Consider the following 10,008-nt stretch of genomic DNA (forward strand, 5'->3'; position numbering starts at 1 on the left):
GTTCCTCCCTTTCCTATATCTTATATTTGCAAAAAAGCAATTTTTCCCAGATGTCTTAGCAAAAGGGGCAAAGTTAGTCTATCAGATTCAGTCTTCTGTGTTCTCTCTAATGTCTACATTAATTAAATAAATGCATTTTTAATTGAAACACATGAAGCTTTCAAGTCAAACTGAGTTCATGTCCTCAGGCACCCTATTAATGGAATTTTGGAGTGACAGTGCATGCCAACCAGCTGGGTCAGGGCCATGTTAATGCATCATCAAAGTTTTTTCTCTGATGGCACAAGCCATTGCAGATTCATTCTAGAAGGGAAAAGTCTACCCCTTCACAATTATTGGAGAAGTAACATCTCGTGAGGTCTCAACATATTCCCCTTGCAGCTTAGAAGATATTTGGACCAGGTTAGTCCTATTCAAATGTTTTATTTTACAGGCAGTCAAGTTTTAACAGCAGTTAATGGTGTTCATCAAGAAGTTTTGTCTTCCCTTCCTTTTACTCCAAAAGAACTATGCACAAGTGCATTATCTACATAGAACAATAAAGAGTTTCTGGGATTCATTGATGCTATTCTCTGAGGACTAAAGCATTTTTTTTCTTTATAAAAGGGAATAAGAAAAAAACAGCACAAGTAAACCTGAATGGATACACATCACAAGGGGTTATCCTTATGCAAATACAAAGCACAGTCGCCATCAGCAATGTTCATGCCAAAAAATAAAAAGGAAAAAAAAGGCAAAGGGGTGGTTAATTCCCTTGCATTGTTGACTAATGAAGCTTTCCAAGTTATGCATACTCTGCAGCTGCACATCCTTTGTGTTCTGTATTGGCGGGGGATGCTGGAGCCTACTCTCCACCTTGTCTGTGTGAGACTTCCCAGATATCCCAGGGGGACCAACGCAGCCTGGTTTCCCAAGACTCATCTACATTAGTAAACAAAAAAAAGCCAGAAAGTCTTACCTGTCCAGAGGCAAACTTATGCAGGCTTGTACATTTATGTCCACATTATTTCTTCCCTCAAACTGGAATGACTATACCCCAACACTCTCTGTAGGAAACACTCTGAGATATGTCGTATCCTGAATTTTCACCTGCATTGTTTGCAAGAATGTTAGTTAACGTGGATCAAAATTACATCAGGGAACATATTTACAGCTAAACATTACACAAGATCCTTGACTGGTGGGCAAGCCAATGACTTTATACCTATCAACACAGGCTAAGAGTGTATCTCACCCTGTAGGTATCATTGTATCAGAAAGATACTTGAGGGACAAATTACCTACTTATTGCAAGTGATGCAGAGCTGAGTGAAAGATCAGAAGGCTAAGTTCACTTAAAATATAGCCAGAAAAGGAAGTAGAATCCTAGAATCCTAGAATGCTTTGGGTTGGAAGTGACCTTTGGAGGTCATTTAGTCCAAACCCCTTGCAGTGAGCAGGGACATCTTCAACTAGATCAGGTTGCTCAGAGCCCCGTCCAACCTCACCTTGAATGTTTCTAGTGATGAGGCATCTACCACCTCTCTGGGCAACCTGTGCCAGTGTTTCATCACCTTCATTGTAAAAAATTTTTTCCTTATATCCAGTCTATATCTACCCTCCTTTAGTTTAAAACCATTACCCCTTGTCCTGTCACAACAGGCCTTGCTAAAGAGGTTGCCTCCTTCTTTCCTACAATCCCCCTTTAAGTACTGAAAGGCTGCAATAAGGTCTCCCTGCAGCCTTCTCTTCTCCACGCTGAACAACCCCAACTCTCTCAGCCTTTCTTCATAGGAGAGGTGCTCCAGCCCTCAGATCATTTTTTGTGGCCCTCCTCTGGACCTGCTCCAACAGGTCCATGTTCTTCTTGTGCTGAGGGTTTCAGAGCTGGACACAGGACTCCACGTGGGGTCTCACCAGAGTGGAGCAGAGGGGCAGAATCACCTCCCTCGACCTGCTGGCCACGCTGCTTTTGATGGAGCCCAGGATACGGTTGGCCTTCTGGGCTGCAAGCACACATTGTTGGCTCATGTCCAGCTTTTCATCCACCAGTACCCCCAAGTCCTTCTCTACAAGGCTGCTCTCAATCTCTTCATCCCCCAGCCTGTATTGGTACTGGGGGTGGCCCTGACCAAGGTGCAGGAGCTTGCCCTTGGCCTTGTTGAACCTCATGAAGTTCTCACTGGCCCACCTCTCCAGCTTGTCCAGGTCTCTTTGGATGACATCCCATCCTTCTGGTGTGTCATTTGCACTGCTCAGCTTGGTGTCATCTGCAAAGTTCCTGAGGGTAAGTAAGATGTTGCTCTTATGCAAAGCTTACACTGTTTTATTAAGGGGAAAAAAAAGATTTACCCCAAGTATAAAGGCTAGCAGCTTCTAAATCATTCTTTATCTTGTTTTGGAAAGAAAAATTTAAATTTGGTCACTTCCTTCTTAGTAGGGCCCATTTTGAAGGAGACACTTTCAGCCTTGCCTACTTGAGTCTGGTTACGCATTTATTCACTGAATGAATAAAGAAATATCTAGTAATATAACAACATGGTGCAAATCTCTGACTTTCCAGATTTCAGACTCCATCTCATCCTATACCTCTGTGGCCTTCTGAATACCTAATGTAAGAGTCACAAAAAACCTTTTGTACATGCTGTGAAAGACGTACCTTCTTGTGAACTTGTACTTCTGCATTCTAGACCAAGTAGGAATGTGTGTTTCTTAAATGTTGGCCAGGTAGGGGGAAAGGGAATCTGGTTTTTTTTTTTGCCAGAGTACAAATACACATTTGGCTTGTGAAGAGGAGTTGTGCCCATGAACCCCAAACTGAAGATAGTAATGGATCTTCGTGGAGCAATATGCAGGACAACCCCATTGCCTACTGCTACTACCAGTGGTCCCTCCCTGCTTAGCCTGCTCATGTGTCTGAATTCTTATTTTAGGCTTCTGTCTTGCATCACAGAGGAGCAAGCATTAGATTGTGAGTTCCACTAAATGGCTGTTTCTCTCCTCAAAACATTCCTCACATATCTTTTGTAATAATCTGTTAATACACAAACACCGTTGTTAATACTTGTGAACAAAAATTTTTGTTTCTTTGCTGGAGAATTGTTCAGGCAGTCATGATACAATTCATAACATAAGAGATTGATAAAAGGAATGAAAGAGCAACGACACAGTTCAGATTCATCTAGTTCACAACACTGGCCTTTAAGTGCACACTTACGGGGAAGGAGAAAAAGAGCAAGGGCATGTAATACTTCTTGATAATGCTTTCCAAGTCTTCAGTTATTTTCAGAGCAGGCATTTCCCTCAGTGTCTGTGGTTTGTCTATTTAGTAACCTTCTGTGGACCTTTCTTTCAAGTAGCTGGTCAGTCTCCCCTTGAGTCCACATATACCGCTTGTATTGACCAGGTCCTTTGGCAGGTTATTACAAAGGTTAACTAGACGTTACATGAAAAACTACCTCTTTCTTTCTCTTTAAATATGGTATCTACTAGCTTCTTTTGCCAGTAACTGCCCCTCACACTGGAAAAGCAGCGAGTAATGAGTCTGGCCAGCACTGGTTGTGTAGACCACTGTGCCATTTGTGGTTCTGTAGACCTTTGTCTTATGGTCCAAACCCATCTTTTTTCTGAACTGAAGATTTGAGCCTATTAAGTCATGCATTGTAAGATACCATTTCCATACAACAATCCTAGTACTCCTTGAACCTTGTTGATACATACTTTTTCTGAGATGAGATGACTAGAGTACAGAATTAAAAGTCAGAGTGAATAATACATCTATATTCTAGAATAATGTCTGGTTTATTATCATCTATTTTTTCCCTAATAATTCATAGTAATTGAATTTATTTTTTGACTGACTCTGAATACTAAGATGATGCTTATGTCAACTACTTATCATGACCTCAAAGTCTTGTCTCTGCAGAGTGATGGACAGCTCAGAGCTCATCTTGTACGCCTAAAGGTAGAGGGTTTTTTCCTCATATTCTCCATTTCATAAAATCATAGGATGGTTTGGATTGGAAGGGACCTTTAAAGATCATTTAGTGCAATGCCTCTGCCATGTGCAGGGGCAACTTTCACCAGGTCAGGTTGCTCAGTGTCATGTCCAATGTGATCTTGAACACTTCCAGGGATAGGGCATCCACAACTTCTCTGGGCAACATGTTCCAGTGCCTCACCACCCTCATCATAAAAAATGTCCTGTCCAATTGAAACCTACCCTCTCTCAGTTTAAAACCATTGACCCTTGTCCTGTCAGTGCAGGCCTTGGTAAAAAGTCTCTCTCCATCTTGCTTATAAGCCACTCTTACATACTGGAAGGTTTCAATAAGGTATCCCTGAATCCTTCTCTTCTCTAGGCTGAACAACCCCTACTCACTCAACATTTCTTCATAAGAGAAATTTTTCCATATTGATAGTCTTCTGACATTTTGTTATGCAGTTACTCAGCCCTATTAATCTGAAATTCCTTATGCTCCAAACTTATTCTCACTATCTTGAATAAAGCAGTGTTATCAGGTTATTTCACATGAAGCTTTTTGTTCAAATGGCTTGACATAATTAACATAATAATAAAACTGCCTGGTTTCAAAAATTTGCAAATAATTAATAAACAGCTAAATGTCATTAAAATTGATAGTAAGGAAATTATATACTTCTAGGAAGTCATCCTATTAAAAAGAGTATAGTGATTTTTGACCTATATACCACAAGTGACATACAAGGTCACTGTCACAAGTTTATCTGAAGGTTTCTGGGAAAATAATACTAACAGATACACTAAAAAAATGTGAGTCTTTTGGAAGTATGCAGAAGACCTTGCATTTAACTTTGGTTTCAGCAACAAACTGTTTTTATTTATCTTTCTGTTAAAAAACTATTTATTGTTGAGATACACAGTTGTATTAGAGTGAATTTTCCTTAATATAACTACCAACAGAGATGTCCTTAGTTTACAAAAGAGTACCTCAACCTACTTTGTACATTTGCTGGGCATTAGACAAGAAACACCCATCTTGTATGGTATTCAGCTATTTTGTAGAGTACTCAGCATGTGTCAGTAAGCGATTCCAGAGTTGCCCAATCTTATCAAGACCTAAACCTTACATTAGCACATCATTTAAATGAAGGGCTTGCACATGGAGAAAGTTGCTGCCTGGGATACTGTAGTTGTCAGGGTTGAACTCAGCTTGTGTGCTGTAAGTAAGGATCAGTCAGCTACCACCCCCTCCCTCTCTCCAACATCTCCTTCTCCTCACCTCCCTTGACCTCATGCTTTGCTTGACAGCTGTGGAAAATCAAATAATCCTGCAAACCTGCTTTCTGCTGGCCAGCTGGCAGTGAGGGCCAGGACCAGGAGTGCCAGAACCTTACAGCTGTATGTGTATCACTGCCTATCCATCTGTAGCATATGCCATATGCCAGTCCTGAAGTAAGCTGAAAGGAGGATCCATTTGAAACAAAACTCGTTCATCAGAACCTGAAAGTGTTCCTTCTCACTATCTTGCCTTGCTCCTCTGATCTTTTCTGCAAGTCATTTGTTCCCTTCTCCCTTCCTCCATGCTCTAGGAACCATATGCAGGGACTTAACGCAAGTTTGTGGCCCACTGCTATCTTTTTTAGTGAGTATAAAAAATTCTGTGTGACCTTTTGAGTAGAAGGTGTGGCAGGTCCAACTTGTCTTGAGTAAGTAGTGTAAATGTAGGATTTACTGCTCTGTAAGTTCAGACAAATCAGTTCAGGCAATTTACAGTTGATTTGATTATCTTTCCCATGAGGTCAGTACAGTGCATACAAATGGGGTATAAGGGACAAGAGGTTAATTCAAAAATATGGTCAGTTCTGTCTTACTAAAATAAGTGTGCCCATCTAAGAACACATACATTTTCTAGTCTAAGTTATTTAAAATGTTTGCTTATGTAAAAAATGTTTTTCTCCTTAAAAAACAAAGGCAGATATTTCTTCAGTTCCCAAATTTTTGAACAGCTTAAAATAGAGGTGGCAAAAAGCCAACATGCTTAGTAATGTGCAGTGGCACTCTGAAGGCAAACATGAACAATAAAAATATCTTTCTGCACTGGCAGGGCTGATCAAATTTACTGGAATGTGTATTTCATTACTTGTTAAAAGATGAAGCCTTCTGCCATTCCAAAAACACACCCCTCACCACAGGTGGAAGGAAATTGTATGCAGAGAGAATTCAGGGCAGATGTGTGGGTTGGTTTTTTTGTTTGGTTGGGTTTTTTATGCTAGATTTAGTTGAGAAAAGGATTGTGACAGTGGAGTACAGTTCTTAGAGCTCTCTTACTCTGACCTGTATACATACCTCTTCTTGTTTCGCCTTTTCACTCAACAGAAAAAAAATCAAGGCTTCTGCGTACAACAATATCAAATTTTTACTGCTCATAGGTCATTCTTCTAAGTAGACCCAAAGTTAATTTTCAAGAAAAAAGAGAATCTTCCACTTGTTTGTACTATATTCACTTTCTGTCTTTTCTGAGTGTTACCTGATTTAAACCAAACCAAAGTACACCAAAAAGCCCAACAACAATACTCACCTGGAATTCTTGACCTGCCTTTTCTCTTGGCTGTTACCTGCTGAGTGGATCTGCATGGCTAGCCATATGTTGAAGATTTAACTTGCAAATTATGGGCTACTCCTAGTGCTTACCTTCAAGTATCTAACTTGAAAGCACAAAATGCACCCTCAGAGAACATGTGCTCCTCAACTGGAAGTCTACCAATTGCTCCTAAACTACCTTCCCCAAACAAAAGTGAGAACTCTTCCTTCCCCAATATTCTTATTTTTCTTGACTCATCCAAAACTACACCTACAGTAGCAGAAACTCTCACGGAAAGCCAGGCTCAGGTGCTTCCTAGAGCAATTTAACAGTGTTGGTAGAGATTGTTTTCCTTCTGGAACCAAGCTATCATTTAAAAGACTCAAATCTGACCCTTTGGTAAGTGACAATTATCCTCTTCTTTCTATTTCCTTCAAATATTTATACTGAATAAACCAAATTTGTTTGCATAACTCTGAAAAGCTGCCATCTGGCAACCTGCTGTCTCGATTCATGGCAGAGTGTTTTGTTCCTGCCAATTTCAAGCCTTTGTTTTAAAATCTGTGCTGAAAACAACCCAATCCTCCTTCCCCTGAAGTCAGTGGCAGAACTCCCACTAGTTTCTGAGGGAGAAGGATCAAGCCCAGACAATAATGGAAGGTAATTTAAAAAAAAATTTCAAAGTATCATCAAAGGAATTGCACTCCTAATTCTATTTGTCGCTGCTTTGAAAACATAATGGCGAGGTTTTGCATATATCAGTCAATAGCTCTAGGCAACTTGAAATGGTCTGAATTAACTACTGTACTTCTCAGTGAGGTCTTTTTTTTTTTTTTTTAAAGAATAAATCCCCATGGGAAAATAAAGGAAAATGTGAACCTGTGCACAGAGTACTGTGTTTTCTTTTCTGAAAGCTAAAAGAAGCTGCTAAGCAATTCTATTATTCATCAGTCAATAAATAGAGCTTTTCTGGAGCACGTTGAATTATAGGACATAAGATCATAGCCGTACTACTAAGGCTGAAATCCCATCAGACCTCATAACTTAAAAGAAAGCAACTTGAGCCCCAAGGATAAAGCAGGGTGTTTAAAAAACAACTGGTGATTCACTGTGCTCTAACTCCTACAGAAATCTTTATTTATTTTAGGGGGGGCTGGATCACTTTTTTGTAATGTTTTTTTCAGTGCCAGATTTTAACTATGCCACAGCTTTAGGCCTCTATGGCTAGGCACAAAGCTGAAGCCATGATGACCTTTGATCACAAAAATGTGCACAATACCCCTTTCCCAGGGAGAGAAGTTGGCCTCCGTGTTCTGGCCCAATTCCAGGTGATTTCCACTCTGCACCCTTGGAATTGCCCTGTAGTTTTAGCCATGCATAAATATAGGTTTCATTTCCTTTGTTTAAAACTGTTGCACAGTGTAACTGGTACAAAATGGCCGTGGTATTCTGATCTGAGATAGCTGCATGTCATTGGGAAGGAAAGCGATACCTGCTGAGGTCCCTGGGCCTGTAAATAGCTGTTATTATTAGAAATGGTACTGATCTTTCCTTCCCTCCTGCAGACTGCCAGTTTCGGCCTAACCCCAACATTACAAAAAACCCACACACATATAGATATTATTTGAAAAGTAAATTCAGAGCAGATGTCCAGAAGTACTTACTACCAGCAATCAAGATTCACAGAACATCAAGTTAAGCAGGACACAATCTACAAAGAAAAAGCAGAACAAACACACAGACTGAGATGAGAGGTGGGAAAGTCACCTGCCCCAAGCTGAGTGCAAGCCTTAAGGTAGAGTTGGTACACAGGTCTTTTTTAAACTCTCTCCCTTGCTGTGCCTGCAGGAGATGAGGAGTTTTGGCATCACTATTATTTTAACTAATGGACTAGTTCTGTGTTTAAATGATGGAATGTGAGCCATATTGGCTCCCCACAGGTAGAAGGAAAACACTACTGGTCCTACTTATACGCCAGTTAAACATCTGGAGTCATTGTGTATGGAGCAAAGAAAATTTAAATGTGGGGCTGGAGTCAGGTTTTTGGAAAGAAGAGATTTAAATATTTGAAATGTTGCTTTTAATTGCATTTTTAGTTTCATTCTCTCCCTTCTTATTGCATGTGGAAAATTGTTTCATTTTAAATACAGGTAAACTGACTCTATACAGAAATGTGACATACAGATCCTACCATTTTAGTCAGGTAGGTAGTTTCTTCTACTATTTTTGGTGTCTTTGGTTCTAGGAGGCCATACAGAGCTTAGCCACTGGTCTGGAACCGCATGTTATTTACCACAAACTTTCTGTGTTAAAGGTGTGTAGCAAATGCAGAACATTGCACCTGACTCCAGGCTGGCTTTTACTTGTGAAATCTTTGTAGAATTCCTCTGAAATTTATGGAGTTACACACTTGACACTGGGCTTGCTGCCTCTGGCCCAGAGAGTTAGCTGTGGGCTGTTCAATAAGACTCACTGTGATGTCTCCTCTTTGAAAGAAAATTAAAGTGTCTCAAACTGTTGTGGTTGTGGAAAAAATGAAAACAAAACTGTCAAAACTAATCTGTTCAATGGAAAGGCAAACGTCTGAGAGCTACAAAGGTGGGATCTTGACCCATGGTGTGAAGGTGGATGTACTTGGACATGGGTTTGTATTCTTTCCCATCTTTTCTCAGGATGTAAGGATATCCTGAAGTACAGGAATGGAAGTAATGTTATTGATATAACATTAAAAAAAGTGTTTTGTTCCCACTATACGCTAGCTCTTGCAGCAGCTTGAATATAAACTTTCATTTCCTGTGGCACTCAGAAATGTGTATGTTCAGTGGGGATCAACAGGCAGAATTATTCAGGGGAGACAGCGTGCCTCAGTAGTTGCAGCAGGGAACTTGAAAAGGTCCTGGCCTTGTTTCAGCAGCTTTCTGGGTCATTCATTCACTGTGTGACCTTATATGACTCACTTGACCTCAGTCAAACCAGCTGCAAAGGCAGGTAAAGGAGACCCACTGCAGAGGGGATGCAGAATGTAAATTGAGTCTCCCTGGGGAAACAACTACAGTATTTTGAACTGGCAGCATTCAAGTTTTATGGATGTAAAAAGTGTTGAAAGGTAAATCACTTCTAGTATCTGATTATGAAGCAGTGGCCATATATTCTCCTTCATGGATCATTTCAAAGTCCACATGACGGCATTAGCTGTTGTGCCCTTCATGTGTATGGACTTAAGCTGCCTAAATGATGATGAGTTTGCTAACAAAGATAACAAGTATTTAAGGAAGATAAATTCTCTCCTAGCTGAACTCTGATGGTCAACAAATACAGAGCCTGCAACATTTTAGTACAGCTTTGCTTAAGCCAGGCGACGTGACAGACCATGCAGAGTCAGGCTCGGCGGGCCTCCGGTGCATTGCCAGACAGAAGGTGCAGTGAGCCAAGTGCGTCCTCCTACCTGAGACGAGGCCACATCCAT

At 40.5% G+C, this 10,008-nt stretch overlaps 1 long non-coding RNA gene across 1 annotated transcript; it reads right to left on the bottom strand.

The window, feature by feature from the left end:
• Positions 1–984: 984 nt before the first annotated feature.
• Positions 985–8,816, bottom strand: LOC142052100 (uncharacterized). Its single transcript, XR_012658711.1, has 3 exons — positions 8,734–8,816; positions 8,207–8,253; positions 985–1,089 (listed from the first exon to the last, which is right to left on the bottom strand). It is a non-coding gene; the product is annotated as an uncharacterized LOC142052100 (long non-coding RNA).
• Positions 8,817–10,008: the final 1,192 nt, after the last annotated feature.

Source organism: Phalacrocorax aristotelis, chromosome 1 (assembly GCF_949628215.1).
Source record: "Phalacrocorax aristotelis chromosome 1, bGulAri2.1, whole genome shotgun sequence".
NCBI lineage: Eukaryota > Metazoa > Chordata > Aves > Suliformes > Phalacrocoracidae > Phalacrocorax > Phalacrocorax aristotelis.